The sequence below is a fragment of the Tyto alba genome, unplaced genomic scaffold, assembly GCF_018691265.1.
Source record: "Tyto alba isolate M040663 unplaced genomic scaffold, T.alba_DEE_v4.0 Super-Scaffold_27, whole genome shotgun sequence".
NCBI classification, from domain to species: Eukaryota; Metazoa; Chordata; class Aves; order Strigiformes; family Tytonidae; genus Tyto; species Tyto alba.
The window spans coordinates 97240-117484 of NW_024881301.1; the positions used below are offsets into that span (position 1 = coordinate 97240).

Genomic DNA, 20245 nt, shown 5'->3' on the forward strand with positions numbered 1-20245 from the left:
TCAGCTTGCATAGTGAGGAACAAAGCCATATCCATAGCTATTCTATTTAAGCCTTACTTTTCATAAACACCCACGTTTATAATTTTGATTAGTAACATTGCACTAAGGAGATCTGATCACCTTTCCAAGGAAATATTTGTTAGTTTTCAAAGTGAAAGATCATATGAAACTGTTGTTTCTACTTACAGGTACTTAACACAGTCACATGATGTAATTCAGTTGTCATTTCTCAACATTCAAATAATGCACAAGATATTCTGAGAAAAGTGGGAACTATGCTCACATATCCAAAAGGAAATAGGATTAAAAATAAACGCCAATAACCTGAGATGTTATTAATGTATTTAGCCCTGCTGAAATTAGCTTCAAGGAACCATGGCACCTGACTCTTAATATTATTAACAAGCAGTGCAGGGCATTAATATCTGTTCTTGAATGTAAGTTTGCAGTGAAATATGCATTATCTGTTTACTTTGTAAATGTTATTTCAAGGGCAAAAGGCAGTACAGCAAAGCTAAATAACCCAAAATGACATAGGGGCAATTTATTAACATAAAACATATTATTAAAATAGCGATTTTTTTTTTTTAATTTGCCTTTGCAAAAAAAAAAAAAAAAAAATCCAAGCCAAAACCAAAACAACAAAAAATACTGCTTATGTAGGTGAATAGGTAATTCAAATATAGAAACAACTTTAATTCCATCCTTTTATGACCAATGAAGGACAGAAAGGTTTCAAAATAAACTTTCAATCTTTACAAATCAGATTCATGCCACTTCAGACTGAAAAAAAAATGTATCAGAATATTATTTGAATAATAATAATAATTAAGGAACAGGTAAATGTTGCACTGATTTAAAGGTTTAAAAAGAACAAATCTATATTCATCTGCTCATCCTTGCAACGTGGCAGCAGTATTCTTACAAGTTCAGCTGAAGGAAGCTTGGTGTCTATACCATTTAAGAGTAAAAAAATAATAAAGACCTGACAAGACCTTAATTTTAAAATATTTATTTGGCGGTTAGTGCAAGTGTAAAATAAACCTGCTATTGTTGATTAAGGTAGGTACTGAACTTAAGTGGGTAAAGGAGAATAAAGGCTTCAACCTGTTCAACAAGACTGTTCTTAACTTTTAAGTTTTGTTCCTGTATTTGCTACATATGTAAATAATCAACTACATTTACCAGTTTTTAGTGAGCAAAAGAAAGAACACACTGCCATTCGCTTTCAGTTGGTAACTTACAGTAATGACTCTTGATTATAGAATTCTGGTTAACATAAAAATAAGATTAATAGAAGGTGATTTTTAAGTCCCAGTATGTCCTCAGAGAGATCCATAGGGCAAATGCAAAGACATCTGGAACCCAATGAAACATGTACATTATTTATTATCCTGTCTATTGCCTCACCTAGTAACTAATGAAATTTCAGTAGCTTTGGGTTCTGAAAGTATTTTAACTAATTTTCTGTAAATAAAACAATTTATTCTGTAAATTTTTATTATAATTTCCTTGCATTAAAGTGTGCTGAAAGAAAATCTAATAGTAACTTTGGAACTCAGTAGCAAATACCATACTAGAAATGACTGTCCCACCTAAAATGTTGTTTTAAGAAAACAAAAATTTTCTTCCAGAAATACTTTTTTTGTTATGTCATGCTACATTGGACCTCTAAATTTCCACTTTCTCTTTGTTTGAGCATTAAAAATAGTCAAGGATATGCCTTTTTGCATTGAGTGAAAGACTTTCAGATGACTTTGCAATCATTGGATTGTAAAAGAAACGGAACAAAGATAAACTTTCTCTCTGAAACCCCTTCTAACCTCATCAAGGATCCTACATACTATATTTTGCATCAGAATTCAGAGAAATTCTTAAAATTGGCCTTTAATAAAAAATATTGAAAGGCGAATTCATGCTTGCTAAGTGAGAGACTGGGAAAATAACTAAGAACCAATTAGAGAGTAAGAAATAAATTACATAGGACTGACATGTAGTTGTTAGACCATTGTGTTGTTTTTAATATATGTATTCTCTTGTCTTTTCTGGGATTGCTCTCTCACTCCTAAAAAAACAGAAATAATTAAAAAAAAAAACTATTTACCTTTTTTTTTTTTCCCTAAAAAAAAAAATATACAGAATGAAGAGTGAAGAGTTATGAAACCATAGCTCAAGAGCGGATTTGGATCCACACCATGTATGATTAAAGAAGAAAAAAAGGTAATTCCTATCATTAAACTCCAAGAGCCCCAACGGTTGCAGATGAAAAATGTAAAGACTAGCAATGCCATCTAGTGTTGCGTTATAAGTACTGCAATATACTGTTGCTAGCATTAAACCACAGCATGAAACAGCCAAGTAATTCTAGACTGTGTTATTCAACTATGTGGTGTAATGCAGAAGAAGCTCTTTTAAATAAGAAGAGATGCTTTGCCTATTAACTAAAGCTAGCAGCAGGAGAAATCGACTGCCGTTTTCCTTAAAAGTTGCTAAAGTTTGGATTGGTAGTGTCTGGTTCTGATGACGCAGTGAGAAACTTTCTGTACTCTTCTTTGTGTCTGGTTCAAGAACAAGGATGAGATGCCACTCTGGCTGGTTTATATGCCCAGGACAGGTAGGACAGTGTCGTGGCTTAACCTGGCAGGCAGCTAAACATCCCACGGCCATTTGGTCACTCTCCCCACCTCCAGTGTAGTGGGGGAGAGAGAACTGTAAAACAAAGTAAAATTCGTAGGGTTGAGATAAAGACAGTTTAATAGGAAAAAAAAAAAGGAAGGGATAATAATAGTAATAATGATAATAATAGTTAGACTAAACAAAACAAGTGATGCACAGTGCAATTCCTCACCACCCACCGACTGATGCTCATTCCATTCCCGAGCAGAGGCCCCCGGCCAGCTTTCCCCCTAATTTATATGCCGATCATGATGTCATATGGTATGGAATATCCCTTTAGCCCATTTGGGTCAGCAGTCCTGACTGTGTCTCCTGCAACTTCCCGTGTCCATCCCTCTGCTCCATCTGCTTGCTGTCAGGGCAACCTGAGAAGCCGAAAAATCCTTGGCACTGCTCAGCAACAACTAAAACATCCATGTGTTATCAACATTACTCTCATCCGAACTCCAAAACGCAGCACTATACCAGCTACTGGGAAGAAAATGAATTCTATCCCAGCCCCAACCAGGACAGACAGGGGAAGCAGGAGTAAGTGAATTAAATCCCAACAAGAAGAGCAAATGAGAGGCCATTATATTTCATACTATTGATGGATATGCATCCTTTGGAACATTTGTGGAGAAGGACAGAGAAGTGTTGCTTTCTAAGACAAACTTCATGCAAGGATAAGGTTATTACTGTCCCCTACACAAGCAAACGTCCCTGTTACATATTGGCTTTATCAGCCATGAGTGTGAATAGAACAAGCCTAGATGCACAGATGCAGTTTAAAAAAGATGGCACTAGGACCTAAATAAATTGTCCATTTATGCTTGAGAGGAAACACAACACTGCTCTTCGGTTACACCACAGAATTCTCGGTCTAACTCTTACAGCTCAGACCTTGCTTTTAGATTTCCTGTGCAATTATTTAAGAAGTGGGATCAATTTATTTCTAGTGAATATTTAAAAAAAGAGAAGTCTATAGCTTCAGTGAAATATGAAAAATTGTCTTTAGGGACAATCACCACAGGATAGTTAAAAGGATCATATGAAATCTGCTGTGAAACCCTTGTGCTGCTTACCTGAGGATTCAGGGGTACTTCACAAACATAGCTGAATTGAAATCACAAAATCATCTTCCTATGTTTTTCCAGGGCTTGCTCTGGTCACCAAGCACTGAAAAGAGTAATATTTCTGTGCCTAATTCTACTTTTGGATCTGCCTTGTTCTCACTTGCACCTCATTTTTTTTCTTCTTAACATTTCTTTTTTTTTTTTTTTTTCTTCCTGACATTTCTTTTTTTTTCATCCTAACAACAGTGTTAAGCGCTCTGCTGAGCTATTTCTTACAGCTGTAAGAGTTTTCATGTGCTATTTAGCTCTCTGATTTTCTTTGAATGCCTCCATTTTATTGCTACTTCCTGTATCACTGTGGATACATTTTTTTCAGAGTACACCTGTGCGATGCTCTAGCCAATCTATATCTGAAATTTGAGACGATTTTTATTGTAGACTTTCAGAAATGTAATGCTGTAATTAGAGAGAAAGTTACCATAAAACCTCTTGTCAAAGGTTCGACTCTGCTAGCCCTAAACTGGTTTCAGCACTGCCGGTGCAAAGCTGCAGCAACAGAGAGCTCAGGCTGGGTTAGCTGATTGTGAATTTCCCCTTCGCTGGTTTTGCAGCCTTGGCTGAGCCATATGATGTTTCAGCTGTGCTGTCAACGATAAAAGAGACAGTTGCGTAAAGCAAGTTCCACTTTGCTTCTACAATCTGAATTCTAAGATTAGCCGTCTGCAGTAAAATCACAAACCGCCCTGATTCGTGCTAGGGTGTACCTCACAAAATATTAAGCGGCGCAATGATCTTAGGGGTGTGTGGAAAACAAAGGCTTTTTGAGATGGTAGGCTGGAGTATTTCTGACTTAAAGGTAATTGCAGGAAATGCTTGAATTTCTACATGGCTTTGAAGAACTTAACACAAGCTTAAGCGGGCTCAGATTTTAAGAAGCATTTGGGACAGACCAGGGGTTTCTCTTCTTCTGCACGCTAAGCAAACTCCAAAGTTGAGTTAATGGTTAGAGAAATATGAAATAAAATTCTTTATGACGGTTTCTCCAGCTCTGTCTTTCACGAATAAACTTTTATAACTAAGATGGACAAAACAATTTATTCTGCAGATAATTCTACATTAAGTAATTCTTCATCTGGGATTTGTGACTGTTTAGTGACCACTAATACTTTTTGTCTCACATTCAGAACAGGTATGTTTTGTTCAGATTAGGGAACATATGTAAACTCAGCAATTCCTCTTGCCTAATTTTCCAGAAGTAAAGGTAATGAGCAAAATTGATCTGAAAGGACACAAAGAAATAAAAATGTGGATGAAAATTGAGTATTCTTTCAAGTAATTTAATAAGCAGACAGAAAGCCCAAACTCTGCAAGCTAGAGAGAGCTACTGCTAAGAGCCTATCCAGATTCATCAGTTATATAAAAGACATAGTTTGAAATTAAACAACAGCAGCAGCAACAAAACTAATCAGTATTATGTAACACACCAGAGGAAAAGAGAAATGGATAGGAGCAGTGTGAACTGGAAGCTATGAAACATGAAACATTGAAAAGCTGAAGTCCACAGCCAGTCAAGGCAGGGGTCACTTGCTCTTTTGTTCCCAAAGTCCTAGAACTAAATACTAAGCTGAAAGGTGCATACAACACTGAAGTGCTGAAAATATTAATGACGTTAAAATTGTCTACCGATTATTAAGAGTTACTAGACACTCACAGAAATTAAGTCAGTCCAGATAACTTGTGGTTGTACACTCTGGTCCGCTGAAGTTAATAAAAATGTGAGAATCAGGGAAACATCAGAAGATGGAAAGAGTACTAATGTTAAGGTAATGTTCAAAAAAGTCAAATAGATAAAACCGCCTAATCTATAGTTTGATGTGACGCTTGTATCACATTTTTTATGATGCCAACAGTTCAATTCAGTTAATACAGCTGAAAGGACTAAGAACGCAGTTAATGTTGCTCAGAAAGGTTCTGTAGAAATGGATCCAAACCAGTACATTTTAACTGACTGGGATTATGCATTTGAGGAAACAACATACATACTGCTTACTGAAGTTAATATCTTCACTGTTAAATCAGGAATAATACACAATTTTATGCACAAATCTGATTTTGTACATACAGTGTAAAATATAAAGAAAAGCAAAACCTCAAAACAGTCAAGGAAAGAATCTTCTTCTCAGTTGGGGGTGGGAGCATTACAGTTTTGACATATTTTTCTTTCCTTCCTATGCCCAAATAATTATGCAGGTATTGATGTCTATTATCTCTAACTTGCTGATTCCAGTAGAAGAGAGCAACTTGTAATTAGTAGAGATTTTTACGTGTTAGCTTCCATTTTGATGTCCTTCATACATTGGAGTATAAATATACTAAATGCCATCATTTTAGAAAGACATTCACTTAAGAGCTTTGGATATTAACTTTAAAATGGCCCACCACAATCTCCATCCCTCTAAACAATTCCCTGTTTGGACTGATTTGAACAATCTATACATGCTTTTAAAATGCACAGGGAACATAAATGACGCAATCAAACCAGCAGTCATCTGAGTTGATGTATCGGAAGGCTCAAGTGCAGAGAAAATTCCAAAGCTGAAAAGCCCTGAAAGAGGATTCTACCAGCACCTACGCCTGATCTCATCAATGAATATAAAAAAGCTCCTAAGAATGAGTAATGAATGCAAGGGCACTCAGAATAGTCAGATTTCTTTTTTTTTTTTTTTCCTAATGATTTAAAACCTAGTTTAAATCAGCCTACTCCTACAGTATCTTTTAAAATAATGTAGCAAGGTACTTAGGAATGTTTGATAGGCGTGGTCTCTTCTGGAGATGCAAAGAATCATCATTTCAGTTTACTTAGTTCATAATTTCACTTTATTCCATTAATTGAAGTCAATGACTAATTCTTTAAATTGAGACTCTGGGAGCTGAAAAAAAAAAAGATAGCTTTGCTTCTGTTCCATTCAGAATAAAAATGAAACAAAAAGGGATGAATGCTATAAATTACTAGAACAAAGAACAGAAAGTTAATTCAATATGTTAATAGATTATATTTTCATTTAACAATTCATCTTCATGTAAACACAAAGTGTGTTTTATAAATTTGGTTTAAGGCTCTTAGGAGTTATTTAAATGTAATTAATAAAATATATTAAATGAAGAGTTTCTGCATCTTGAATTTCCAGTTTGTGTCAATAGAAAGCTTGGGGAGGAGAGGAGAATTTATATGCTTATTTTAAAAGGCAGTTAGTCCTTATTAACAAAATGCAAAAAACCACAAATGTCTAAATTAGCAACTTCAATTAAATATAATCATATTTTTCTAGCTTTAAAAAAGCTAGACTCAACATTAAAGTCTAAATATCGGAGGAGTGGACATAGGTTAGAAGTATCTGAGTCTGTCTCACTGGAGTGCCTGATGAGGTACATTTCCAGGTTGGCTGGCTTGTGGCCTGAGGTTTCAGATGGAGACATCCAAAATCCCGGTTCGTGGTACAAGGTTTTCATTTGCATCTGGTTTCCCGTACTGTTCCAGGGGTTATAGTGACTGATGAAATTCACTGCTGGGGCTAAGGGAGCAGCTGAAGCCTCACAGGTATGCTTGCAACCCTGAGTTTATGAGTTCTGTATGGTTACCAAACCAGGAGAGTGACTGATGCAAATTATGAAGGGATCATAGAATCATAGAACGGTTTGGGTTGGAAGGAATCTTAAAGATCACCTAGTGCCAGCCCCCCTGCCAGGGACAGGGCCCCCTTCCCCCAGCCCAGGGTGCTCCCAGCCCCGTCCAACCTGGCCTTGAACCCTTCCAGGGAGGGGGCACCCACAGCTGCTCTGGGCACCCTGGGCCAGTGCCTCACCCCCCGCACAGGGAACAATTTCTGCCTTAGATCTCATCTAAATCTGCCCTCTTTCAGTTTAAAACTGTCAACCCTCATCCTATCCTCACACCCCCAATAAAGAGTCCCTCCCCACCTCTCCTGCCCCCCCTTTAAGCCCTGGGAGGCCGCTCAAAGGGCTCCCCGGAGCCTTCTCTTCTCCAGGCTGAACCCCCCCAACTCTCTCAGCCCGGCCCCCCAGGGGAGCTGCTCCAGCCCCCCCAGCATCTCCGTGGCCTCCTCTGGCCCCGCTCGAGCAGCTCCGGGTCCTTCTGCTGTTGGGGGCCCCCGAGCTGGCCCCAGCACTGCAGGGGGGTCTCACAAGAGCGGAGTAGAGGGGGAGAATCACCTCCCTTGACCTGCTGGCCACAGAGTAGGTTATCTGTGAACAGAAAGACCATTAGATATTTAGAATGTTATTTTGCAAATGAGGACAGTATATCCTATGCCATAACTGTAAAAAAAGAAATAAATCAGGTTTCTACAAATGCAGGCCAAATTAGTTCTTGGTATAACTTCTTCAACCAAAATATTTGCTTATGTAATTATTGTTAGGAGAAGTTAGACTTAACGTTTAAAACCATGAATGTATATGTGAACATGACTTAAGTGCTTCAATATAAAAACCAAAGCTGCTACACAGTAAAAAATGGGAACTCTATTCTCAGTAACATTAAATATTCAGTAATGCTAATACAGCAATACCTTTCTATAAATGTAATATTACTGTTGTTCCAGTTAGTCTTTCTTCAGTGTATTACTTGTTTGGCCTTGTTGCATTCAGTATTGTCTGTGTGTTGTGGAGAGGTGGTGGTGTGGGAAGGTCCAGTTGCTACATTACACAAATGGGGTCTCTTAAATCAAAATGCGCAGCAGGGGATTTTTATAGGATTATTCAGGCTGCCTGTTTTCCCTTGAGAGCTTCCGTCCTTAACCACTTCTAAGGGTATGTCCATTGTGACTATTTTATCTGAGATTTAAAAGTCCTTTGCATGTATCTGTCATGAGAACTGATCTCATGACCTAGATGTTAAATTGAAACTAACTATCCCCTCCCTGCAAGAAGCTCTGGCAACAAACAAGAAAAATCACTGATGAATTCAAAACCCGTGTAGTCAGAATTACTGAAATGTATTGGGAAGCCACACGATGTTAAAATCACTGGTTAGGAATGATCCATAAAAGGGTCAGAGGGAGTGGCATGCTTTCAAAAATGGCATCAGCTGCTCCTGAGTCATTGACCATTCAAAAACAGATTACTGAGAGCTTATGGACCAGTCAGTGCTCTGGAAAAGAAGCAAGAGATGAGATAGTACTTCATGTTTGCAATGGACTGCCAGGGTACATTAAAGGATAATCGAAGTTCTTGACGTATCTCTTCCTAACATGAGAAGAATGTTGTTGGAGACTGGTGCTTACTTTGTATATTCCAAATCAAGACAGTAATATATACTTCACACTTAAAAAAAAAATATATATATTTATTAAAGTGTTTAAATTGTTTAGCTGTAGGAAAACTTAAACTGAAAATGAATACCTGTTCAAGATTACTTACCAAAATGCCACCAAGCCTCAATGGAGAAGGAAGGAACTTGGGTTTAAAATGGCAGCGTGGCTTAGCAGGGAAGTGAATGCAGCTTTTTCCTATATTAAAAAAAAAAAAAAAAAGAACAGACAAAAATGAAGGGAATTTCATGAAGATAGGAACCGTAAGCGAAGCAGAAGTACAGAGGGAGAATTTATGGCAATCAGAGCTAAAGAAAATAGGAAGATGTGGTTTCTCAAGTACATTTGGAACTAAATAAATACTGGCAGTATTGGTCTGTTACTGGTACAGCAGATTACAATCATACAGAAAGACTGATATGCTACTTCCCTGTTTGATACTGAAATAATTTTTCTGACCTGGTGATATCAGTTTAAGATGGGTACTTGATGTACTAAGAGTATTGCAGATGAACTACAGGAATAAACTGTTAAGAGTAGAACTCAAGAAGCTTAGTTTATTTGGTGCCATGGAAAAAACTAAGAGGTGTTAAGGAACCGCATGTGAACAGACATCTCCAGAGAGAAACACATAACAAATTAAACAGCTGACAGTGAAACTGCCCAGTTGAGGTAAAAGTATGATGCTAATTAACAACTGCAATCCTTGAAAGTTTAGATTCACAATCGATGTTTTTGCTAAAACACACTGTAAATCAAACAGGAGTTTTCAATCTTGTCCCATTTGTTTTCCAAATAAAGTGGAGTGATGAGACTAACTCCCATCTCCTATTTTTTTTTAGAATTGAATGAACTAAATAATTTTATTTTTCTCTAGATCATTCCCTCTCAAAAAGCATTCCTGAGATAAATAAATCCACAGCCCCCATAGCTTGTAACAGCTAATCAACTATGCTTCCATTTTTAAAAGATGTATAATTTTGGCTTACAATTGGAATTTTTAATTATAAATTACATTTATGGTATCCAATATACAAAATCTACTGAGAAGTGTATATTTAAATTAAAAGGAGAAGAGTCATTGCATAAACTAAAAGGGTCATGAATGCAATAGCTAAAGCAGAATGGATTACCGTGTTCAGGTGTTAGATTGGATATAATTTGACAATATTTGGGTAGCAAACACTCATAACATAAATCAATTCTGAGATTGACTATAAGAAGATGGTAATCTGCAACAGCAGTAGGTTTACCTGTTTATTTCATCCTGGGTTCTGTATCTATGCCGTGTTTTAACTCTGCATATAAATCTACTTCCAGTCATGGCTGCTGGCAGAGCACTGTGCTGGGGCTGCTCCCCCCTTTGCTCGGGAGCTGCATTCAGCCTTCAGCCCTTGGCCTTGGCCCTTTCTTGAGCTAGGCTGTGGCTGTGACCCCACTGCTCCTGCTGGACTGGGCTGGCTCTACCCTAGACCTGCCTTCTCACCATGAACTTGTCCACCAGTCACTGAACTGGTGGCTGAACTGTGTTTTTGTCACCAGACCTCATTCTGACACTGTGGGGCTGTGCCCCTTGCCCATGACAGCGGCCCCGCCTGCCTTGCTACCAGCCCCAGCTCCCAGCTTGCCTTCCCTTGTAGAGCAGCCTGTTCTTTGTGCTCCCTGACTACAGCTGCATAAACATGTAGTTAAAAACAGACACATTCTTTGGTGTACCAAATTTAACACCCAAAATTAAAAGCACACAGTGAAGAACTCCTTCTACATTCTTGTCTATTTTATAGAACATGGAAAAAAAATACAGGTGAATCCTAAGCAGAATGTTGAAAGAATAATAACCTACATTTGGTACAGCACATTGAAAATGTACAGTATTATCAGCAACCCTGGTTTAATGCTTTCTTTTCATATATCCTGAAGCAAAAGAATCTTCATAAAATACTGCTTTTTTAGGATAGAAGTGCTAGATATAATGTTAAATTTTGTTTTTTGTTCAGACAGGCTCATGAAAAAACCTTGTAATTAGTTGCTTGGCATGAAGTAGCTCTGGATCACTTTGTGAGGAAGCAACATAATGAAACGTTACAAGAACAAGCCAGACCAACCTGCTCTGCTAGCAGCGCCTTGCTTACTCCCCAGTTCCTGCTTCAGTCCTGAATGAGCTGTCTCTCAAATCAACAGTTGCTCCACATGTGCTATAAAGAACTGAAGAGTGCTTAAGTGTCTGGAGCCTCATTTTATGCAATTGCTGAGACCGTGAGTGGCAGACGTGCTTTGTGAGAAAACTATGAACCCTGTTGGCGCTGCAGCTTCAGTGTCTGAATAGTTGCTGCTGCTTCTCTTGCTGGTCTCTCAGCTCCTCAAACTGCAAGAAGTCACTCTCAGTACTATCTCCTCTCAGCAAACTGAATGAGGCTCACTGCTGCTTCAGGTTTACTATACCTCAAAGTTGTTTTTTACCTGTGACTTACCTCCTGGTTTATAGCATGTATGGTGCTTGTTCTCTGACATTCTTGCTGGATGTCATTCCCTTCATACTAAAGATTAGTCTTTCATCACATTCAAAGAATTTATGAAGGGTAAGAACGTTTTAGGAGATGCAAAAAGCAGAAGTTGACATCTGTAAAATGAAAACACTATTTAACATCATCAGTATTGTATCACTCAAAGGTGCCTTGAATTGCTTTGTTAGAAACATGTATTATATTTCCCATTACATCACATCTGTTCATCAGAGTTCCAATGTCTTCTCAGCTCCATTCACTGTTATAAAGTGCCAAAGATATCTTTCAGAATGTGGGTAACTAGGACACATGCCCCAACAAGGTGCAGTTTTGGAGAGTGCTTGTTTATCAGGTGCCACAAGGTGGCAACTGGGGGTAACTAATTCGTGTTTACTTTCAGAAGCCCACTGCACCGGTGCTTTCCGAGGTACCTGTCTGGACACGCTGTGACCATTCAACATTGTCTTTGACATAACAGGCAGCTCTTCAACATGGTGGAAGTAACTACCAAGAGTTTACTGTGGCAACTGTAAACCTGGTATGTCTTGCTAGAAGTGGTAGACTCACAAGCTGATGAACTGGAAGTAAAATATAAAATTACTCGAAGGGCTGTGCGTATGAGGCCTAAGAGGAAACTTTAGGTGAGGGGATGAAAATGCTTAATGTAATGAACCGGGCTCTTTTACTGAATGCATCTGTCTTGCAGGCTGAAAATGAGATGATTGAGCTGTCCTTTGCATTCCTGTGCTTGCTTTATATTCTGGCCGCAATATTGTGCTCTGAATTTCCTATATTCCATGACCTGCCGCCTAAGGTGTATGCTATGAAAGTAGAGGTTACAGCGAGGCAGCAAAGGCAAGACCCAGCCGTACGCTCTGCTCAAGGGATCTTTGCTGGAGGCTGTCGGCAACTCCAGCACCGCGACCCCCACCGGCACTTCCAAGTTAAACAAGCAGCTTCCTCACACCCCTCTCCAATTCACTCTTCTCTGTGGCTTACATCCTCATCTCAAAGAAATGTTCAGCGGGCTAAGACTCTAAAAGAAACCTAGAATAAAAGAGAAGCCTGAAAGCTAGGCGTGTGAGGTTCACTCTCGTTTTCTCGGGGCAGGAGTAGGAGGCTGGTTCCTACCCTAAACCTTCTGCTTCGTTCCGAAAGCTGCGTGAGCCCCCACCGAGGCCCGGTCCGCCCCCAAAGGGAGGCGGCGAGAGGCGACCGCGCCCGGAGCCGCCCGCTCCCGCCGGGGGAAGGGATACAATTTAACGTTCGTTCAAGGCGGAGGAGGGCTGCTGCCCGCCTCGTTACCGGTGCTGGGATGAGGCCCAGGCGGCCTGTAGCCCCGAGGCCGGGCCGGGCCGTTTAACCCCGCGCCTCAACGGCCTCCGGTGGAGGGCGGGCGGGGGGGGGGAGAGGGGTGTGTGTCTCCCGGGGTGAGCGCGAGGGCGCGACTTCCGCCTCCCCCCGAGCCCGCGCGCCGCCGCCGCCGCCGCTTCCGGCCCGCGGTTCCTCCTCCGGGCCGCCCTCTCCCGGCATGCACCCGCGCCGGAAGCGGCTGACGACAATAACAAACAGCGGTGGCGGCGGCTGCGCCAGGACTCCCCGGCCCCGGCTCCGGCTCCCCCCCCCCCGCCCCGGCCCGGCCCGCCCCGCCGGTGCTGCGCCGCTTCCCCCGCCCCACCAGCCCGCCGCCTCTCCCCGCCGGGGCGCGGTGACCGCTGAGGCGGTGCGGCTCCCCCGCCAAACCGCCGGGCCCTGGCCGCGCAGCGGGGAGGGGGAGGGGGGGGGGGGAAGGGAGGGACGCGCCGCCACCGCCGCAGGACCCTGAGGTGAGTGTCCCCGGGGGAGGGGCGGGCTCCTTCCCCCCCGCCGCCTCGCTCCGCGTCGCGCCCCGTCCCAACCGGCGGGAGCGGGGTTGGGGGGGAAGGAGCCCGTTACCGGGCGGGCGGCCTTGGCATAGGGCGGCGGTCCCGGCTCTGGGTACAGCGCGGGGGGGGGGGGGGGGCGACTAAGAGCTGGGAGGAGGGAGCCGAGAGGGTCGACGTCCCGCTGCTGGCTCCGGTGTCGAGGCGGAGGAGTTTCCCCCGCGGGGCCGGTGCTGGGCCAGGGGGGCCGGGGTGCTCCCTCCCTGCCCAGGACTCCGCTGCCAGGGCAAGGGATTCGCGGTGAAGTTACTCCAAGGGATGACTCAGCCCGGCTGCGCCTCCGTGTTCGGCGGCGGCGGTCGGACGAGCGCCGTGCAGGAGCGTTGTGTTTACGAACGTCGTTCAGCCGTTCCTTCGGTTGTTTACTTGCTTCTGCTCTCGAGGACGCGTATGTCATGTGCTGAGTTTTCCCGTCGGTGCCTCGTTGTTGCTTTCTAATAGACTTTCAGGCTGCTTTGTTGATCCGTTCGGCGTTTCTTGCCCCGTGCCCCCCAAAGTTTTGGCTGACAGTGAGCCAGAGGTAGAAATGCTGATATGAATGTGGGGATAATTAAACGAACTGATCTTTGTAACACTCATGTCTCTTACTTAATTTCATGTAGAGATAGGAAAAAAAAAAATAATCATGTCTGAACCTGAGATACTCAGAACCAACCCAGAAATGTTAGTTTAGTCCTTTTATAGCCATAGCTTTTTTAATTGTGTCACTTATTTCTTGTCTGAAGTAATTAAGTGGTATGTTCTGGCAATGAGCCATTTCCCGTGGTTGGTATTTAAAACTTTCACTTTTATTTCTCTATGGGAGAGTGTGAGGAGGTTGAGTATTTTTTTTTCTGCTGCTCGCATAAACGCGAGTTAGAAGTAGTTCATGCTATTGTCTTCATGGCAGAACTTACACTTCTGAAGGTGTTTGGTTGACTGCATTGTAAAAGATACGTCAATGGTGCTGGAGAAATAATGAGAATGGATAAACATCCTTCTTGCAGTACATGCATCTAGTGTTCTAACATAAGCTTTAGTTGCAGGAAGCAAATATGAACAAGAAAGAAATTAGATGTTTAAACATCATTAAGATTAGCTTAAATGAAAGTGTGCAGAGGATGTATTTGTACTTATTCTAAATGCTGTCTGGAACTCAAAATGATTTTATGTTGGGAGTAGAAAAGAAAACAACTTACTGAAGAACATGAGGTAAGGGATTTCAGCTGTGCCAGTTAGAGCTGGAAATACAAATGGGATCTTTTGGGATAATGGATTAGTGTGAGATATAATTCCAAAGTGCTATTAGGTCTGTTATTGTTGTATACTTTGTACGCGTAGCTGTATGTTTTGTAGATTAAAAAAAAAAAAAAGTAAACCTATCTTATGCTATATTGTGTTGACCTAGCCTTGTGCTCAGCACAGATTTGGGTTAGTAGTCTCTGAGATCATGCTTGAGGGGCTGGCGCTCTCCCCATGTCATGTTACCATATTTATAATTAGAAGTGTATGCAGCAGGCTTGCACTCTGACTGGAGAAGAGGGCAAGGGTTATTTTGAGGTCTTTTGTGGAGTCTGTTTAAAACATTGTTTGTCCCAACATGTTGTCTGAACATCACTAAGGTTATATAGTCTTGCAAAAATTAAGGTGAAAAACACAGTTTCTAAACTATTAGTACATTTCTTAGGATTCCAGTTATTTTGGTTAAGTAGGGGATGAATGTATGGTGGGGGGGAGAGGAGTAGAATGTTGATTTGCTCCTTTTGATAAGAGAGTGGCAGTTACAGTAGGATTGTTTGGAAAAAAAAAAAAGTATGTTATCCTGGAGGGTAGGTTTTTATCAGTGTGTTCTTAAGTCTTTATCTGGTTTTAAGCTAGCAGTTAGTTTCTATGGAAGACTGGCTCAGAGTGGTGTTGAGGCTCTTGAGACTTATTGCACAGGTTGGGTTCATTTGCATCTTGTGGTAAAGTGAAGCAAGTCAAAAAGAAAAACTACAGTGTGCGTACCTGGCTGTCACACAAGCTATTTCAGAGTCATTTGGATACTATCCAAGCAGTCATGTGTCTCCTTCTGCATATGCATATTGCTCAAGAAGGTTGTGATCCTGATTTTGGTCTGCAGCTCAATGACATTATACAAGGAGTTTCTGAAGAAGAAAAAAAATAAATTTTTAATACCCTACTACTTTCAAGGACCCTGCTATTAGTTTGCATTCCAATGCAAAGCTGATAATCAGTATTATCGAGTAGCAAACGCTTGATTACAAGATGCCAATTTACGTAATAATATTGTATTATACTGCAGGACCTGACTGAATGATATCCAGCACGCAAAAAAAAGTATCACTAATATGTAAATTACTAATCTAATTGCTAGAATCAAAAAGTATCTATTTTGTACCTGATTTGTCAGAGTAATTATTTCAGTGTACAAGTTGAGAGATGCTTACATGAATTCTTTGTTGTAAAAGCCTACAGCATGATTAATGGTGATAGAGAAATGAACAGTGATTTTTGTGAGCTTATTAGTATTCTGTGGTTACTGTGAAAGTCACTTGTCTGTGAGTTAATTCATATTGCAGATCCACTTTTAATTTGGTTTCGAGTTCAGTTGAAAGAGAAATTGGAAGGCATCATACCGTGTATCAGCTCTTCCTATCCCCATTTGTAAGCAGGGTTGGAAGTGGAGATACTTCGGTGATGTGTTTTCTAATGGGATCTGAGATAACTAAATTGTTAATAGTACACGAGTAATATCTAAATCTCAATTGTTGGCATTTGTCAGTAGAAATATCAAAACAAATTTATTGATACAAAATTTTCATTCAGAGATTCAGATAGGGATGGCTACTGTTGGCAGGTCAGGAGAACCAGCAGGGATGTCAGGGCAATTCTTGCTTATCTTCTGTCCATCTCCAGGTGTGTATTTTCCTTTTGCTGTTTAGGTTTGCAGTCCATGGTTCCAGTAGGGTTCTGAGCTCAAACTACCAGCTCAAGCAACAACTCAGAGTGGCTTTTTGTGTGCGTCCAAGATGTTTACAGTTTCTTTTGTAAAAGATTTTTGCAGCTGGGCCTGCTGTCTTTGTTGCATCAAGGTGAAATGATTGCAGTGTGCTGTATATAAATCTCTAGTAGTTTCTGCATCTAGAAATTTAGCTGCTGTAGAATGTGGTAGCCTGCTTTCTATGTGAAATGACTTGTTTAAGTGTTACGGGAATTTCTCTCTCACTTGTATTGATTACCTGTTGATTGAAAGTAAAATGTAAAACTGCTTTGTTGACTAGTTGGGTTCTAAACGTCCTGCATCTGTCTTGCTGTGTAAAGCCATAGGTCCAACAAGAAGAATGATGTGTGACTATTTGAGAGCAGCTCTGCTTAAGGAATGTTCTAGTGGATCTCTGACTTCAGAACATGCTTTTCCTGTTAGGAAAGAACTCGAGTTTCCTTACCTCCTAAGACTTAGTTTTGAAACAGTATTTTTGATTTTTCAGAATAGGAAAGTTGCGGTGGTGATTAAATAGTGTGTTCAGTATTTCAATTGCCTGTTTTTATTTGGAGTAATTAGGTGAAACTAGTGTCTGTATGATAGAAACACATCAATCTTCATCATTATTCTTGAAGATGTGTTTGAAAGGCCAGTATGCTGCTTTCAGTTTGAACAGATTGAAAACAATGTGTATTTTAGAGGTAGAAAGCAACATTGAAGAACCAATTAAAGGGAAAGTCTTGCTTCTATCATGGATTCAAAAATCAGACCACTCTTAATAAAGCTAAAATATAAATTCTGAATGGCACTTTGCTGATATCCAGTTTCTAAAATTTGAGGTAGCTGCTCCCAAATACACAAATTTCATTTTGATTTAGTGTTCAGGTTCTCTTTTGTAACTGACTTATGTGCCACTTTTTTGTATGTTTGTATATGTTCATGCTACACTCTGTAAAATATGGTCTTTTATGTATTTTGTATATTGTAGATGTGGCTGCCGCAATTTTTGCTCTTTATTATTTGAGTTATGGTGTTTTCCTGATATTGCAGGGACTGTAAATGTCAGTGGTTTATCTCAAATTTTATTTTGGGTTTGTTGTCAAGTAGCTTTGCTGGTATGTCAAAAGTGTGGATATTTGACCTTTACTTAGTATAGTTGTGCCTAGGATAGACTGTTCATACTGACAAAATGGTGCTTTTATTTATACAGTTTTCCTTCCATCCTCCAGAGTGTGTATTTTTATTAAATTCAGATGGAGATACTTATATAAGAATATATTGTGTAACTGGACTAGCAGCTCTCTTCTAATGTAATATGCTTATGCTGTATTGCAAGTTATTCTGCTAGTAAACTCCAGATGACTTATTTGTCTATTGTAATTAAGAATATTCTTTACAAATACTTGTGTTGTCTACTGATTGAAAGAGACTTGATTCAAACCCAGTGAACAGTTTTTTAAACAAAAAATGAAAATATGACTCAATTCTCAGCTCTGTCTGAACGAAAAGAGGGGGTGTAATGTGTAAACTTTCCTTGACTTATATTATGTGAAAGGCTCCAAGATAAAATACCTATAAACTTTAAAAAGCAAATGTAATAGAACAACAATTTCACATGCATGTTATCACTGCAAACAGCACAAGGGTTCAGTAAGGTAGGAGTACAGTTGTAGTATCTCAACAGTTCCAGGTTGTGTGTGTGTGTTTTTTTTTTTATCTTGTGAGGTTGTGTAGTTCTTAAGTTGGTAATATTCCATAAAGGAATTTATTAGTGCACTTTAGTGCCTCTTTTAAACTACCAAATATTTATCTTAAAAAGGTAAAGAAGGGCAGTTGAAAATTACTAGCCATCTTCTTAAGATAGGCTTTAATATTCTTCAAACATTTCTCAATGCATTGCTGTTATCTTCTTTCATATTGATGCCAATAGAGTTCTGAAGGTGGTTTGTAACTGTAACATGCAAATAGATTAATAAACTGATTTGTCAAAAATCTAGACATGATTTTTGAATATGTATACATAGGGAGGGTGGGGGTTATGTTGACTCTGCATGTCACTGATGGTCCTTTACTAGTCTGTTTCAGATACCACTGGAAAAAAAAATTCTGATAAATGGGAGGAGGTTCATAGGTGATGTGAACTATAAGGAACTTATGAAGAGAAACTGTAGAAATTCTGTCTTTAGATCATGAAAGTTCAAATGCTAAATTTATAACCATCCATATGAATAAGAAAAATTTGAAACAAGTTTGGAAGTTACTAATCATTTGAACAGTTTACCAAGATGGTGATGGATTTCCTTATTGCTGGAAAACTTTAATATTATTCTAAAATGGTTGCTTGTGAATAGAAATTAATTAAGGAAGAACCTGTGACTTTTATGTAGGCAATCAGACTAAATCACATGGATCTTTACTCGTCTTACATTTCATTACTGTCAATCTCTTACTTTTTTTCCATCTGTAGTGTTTTCACTCCCGTGAAAAAAATGCCGTTTAATCAGTCTTACTTTCTGCAGTTTCATCTTTTAAAGTAGGTCTGGCTGAGTTACCTTGTACTACCCACTTAAGAGGAAAAAAAACCCTTGTAGCATTATGATGATCTATCTGGAGAGGAAAATGCAGGAGAAGTGGCCTCATAGTCTGTATTCTGAGAAACTCTGTCCTCAATTGCATCTGTGGTAATTGCCCATTTTTGAGTTATCTCAGCCTGCTCTTTAAGAGGGTACCAGCATTTTTTTTTAATAGGTTACTATTTATAAGAAGTTATCTATTAATAACTGATGATGCTGTGGGTAGTTAAGAATGTGAATGATGCCTTCTGGAAATTCTCACTTGTTTTAAATGGTGGTGCTGGTGTTTGGTACCCCCTGTATTCATCAGTCTCTTTTCAGTCTTAGTTGTAGTGTAACAGTTTGTGGAGCTATATAGTGAACTGGATCATGGAACTAATTTGAGCTAGCAGTAACCTGGGGAAGCATGCCATTTCTCACTTGTTACAGCAAAGTAATCCAGTTTATTCCACAGAAGTATGGAAAGTTGCACCACTGAAAGTTGGTACAGGGAGAGGAGTAGAACAACTCGCTGAGGAAAGGGATTCATAAACACTGGTTTGAATGAAGCACCAGACTTACGTGATTGTGGTCTTAGTTAACCAGAGAAAGAGTGAAAGAAGCATTGGTGCCGACTTGTCTGATTTTGATGTAACAAATAAAGGGATTTTTGTTGGCTGTTTCTTGCAGAATTGTTTGCAAACACTAAGATTTTACATGCTAATTATTTTTAAAGAGTGTATGTCTACAGGGAGAACCTTCCCACCAGTGGAGTCAGTAACTTGAATAAAACCACCTCAAGCTCCACATACGTAAGAGCAGCATTCTTTGCAAAGTGAATGTATTAATCTCTAATTGAAGGGAGACTTGTAGTCTACAAGTGCTTTTGAAATGGCAAAATTACTACATTAAAAAAAAAAAAAATTTAAAAGCTGACAAAACCTTTGGTTAACTTTGTCAAGAACCAAGACAGCTGTGGAAAGATTTTACATCAATTAAAACCAAAAAACAACAACAACAACAACAAAAAAAAAATCAAAAAAAAACAAAACCCAAAACCAAAACCACAAACCCGAACAAAAAATGAAACAAACACCACCACCCCCCCCCCCCAACCAACAACAAAAACAAACCCCTAAACAAACAAAACTGTGTTTTGGCAGCTCCTCAAATCAGTGAAAAGAGCAGTGAAAATAGATGCTAGGCCTCAGATCTGAAGCTTTGTGTTTACATACACATGGAAT

General features: G+C 39.8%; 1 protein-coding gene across 1 annotated transcript in view; it reads left to right on the forward strand.

The window, feature by feature from the left end:
* The first annotated feature begins 13123 nt into the window (after window positions 1-13123).
* Window positions 13124-20245, forward strand: part of RB1CC1 (RB1 inducible coiled-coil 1) — a 77783-nt gene continuing 70661 nt past the window's right edge. Inside the window, 1 exon segment of the mRNA XM_042797853.1 lies at window positions 13124-13388. The gene's annotated coding sequence lies outside the window, so the exon portion shown is untranslated.